We start from the raw sequence: 1,653 nt of genomic DNA, 5'->3' as shown, positions 1-1,653 counted from the left end.
TTTTTTTCAGTGTCTAATGAGATGATCATGTGTTTTTTGTTTTTTGAGTTTGTTTATATAGTGAAATATGTTGGTGGATTTCCATATATTGAACCATCCTTTCATCCCTGGATGAAGCCTACTTGATCATGATGGATGATTGTTTTGATGTGTTCTTGGATTCAGTTTTCGAGAATTTTATTAAGTATTTTTGCATTGATATTTGTAAGTGAAATTGATCCTAAGTTCTCTTTCTTTGTTGGGTCTTTGTGTGGTTTAGGTATAAGCATAATTGTGGCTTCATAGAGTGAACTGGGTAGTGTTCCTTCTGTTTTTATTTTGTGGAATAGTTTGAAGAGTATTGCTATTAGGTCTTCTTTGAAAGTCTGATAGAATTCTGCACTAAACCCATCTGGTCCTGAGCTTTTTTTGGTTGGGAGACTTTTAATGATTGCTTCTATTTCTTTATGGGTTATGTGAGTGTTTAGATGGTTTATCTGATCCTGATTTAACTTTGGCACCTGGTATCTGTCTAGAAAATTGTCCATTTCATCCAGATTTTCTAGTTTTGTTGAGTATAGGCTTTTGTAGTAGAATCTGATGATTTTTTTTTTTAATTTCCTTGGTTTCCATTGTATGTCTCACTTTTCGTTTCTGATATTGTTAATTTGGATATTGTCTCTGTGCCCTCTCGTTAGTCTGGCTATGGGTTTATCTATCTTTTTGATTTTCTCAAAGAACCAGCTCCTAGTTTTGTTGATTCTTTCTATAGTTCTTTTTGTTTCTACTTGGTTGATTTTAGCCCTGAGTCTGATTGTTTCCTGCTATCTACTCCTCTTGGGTGTATTTGCTTCTTTTTGTTCTAGAGCTTTCAGGTGTGCTGTCAAGGCGCTAGTGTATGCACTCTCCAGTTTCCTTTTGGAGGCACTCAGAGCTATGAGTTTTGCTCTTAGCATTGCTTTCATTGTGTCCCATAAGTTTTGGTATGTTGTGCCTTCATTTTCATTAAATTCTAAAATACAATAAAAAACAAATCCTTCAAAAAGTTCTTCCCTCCACAAAACTGTAATGCTTTGATATTGTTTATAATTTGTTTTATTTATACTATCAATTGGGTATAAATTTCCATGCTTACATCAGAAAACCCCTTTTTACTTCAGAATCTTTTATGATTATTTGCAGTTACTTCTAAATACCTTGTTACTTTGCAGAAACATTTTCTTCATATCATAATTAAAATTTTCCTGAATTTTAAAGATCTCATATCTTAAGTTAAAAGCCTTAAATTTCAATCTTTAAATGTTAATGCCCATAGTTTATTGAATGGATTTTGTGTGATGTTTATTTTTCTAGATGCCTTTGGCCTGACAAATGATGGGCCTCTGGCAAGGGAACTAGTCATAGAAGGCTCACAAGAGCTCTGTAGGCCTAGATTTTCAAAAACCTATTTTAAATAAGGGTTCTTAAATGCTTTAACCTCCCTTCTAGCCCACCACCCACAAGAGGTAGTGGAAAGGAAAGGTTAATAAGGCAAAGGAGGATGTGAGCTGTTTAGAAATATTTCTTTTCTTTTTTTTTGGTTAACAAGATTTGCTTTTATTAAAGTTACAATTTTAACTGTTAATTAAATCACCCACAAAATCAAATCTCAAGTTTTACAAAATAATTTTCTTA

Source organism: Mus pahari, chromosome 1, assembly GCF_900095145.1.
Source record: "Mus pahari chromosome 1, PAHARI_EIJ_v1.1, whole genome shotgun sequence".
Classification (NCBI taxonomy): domain Eukaryota; kingdom Metazoa; phylum Chordata; class Mammalia; order Rodentia; family Muridae; genus Mus; species Mus pahari.
The sequence above is the reverse complement of the archived record's forward strand: the minus strand, read 5'-3'. Positions refer to the sequence as shown.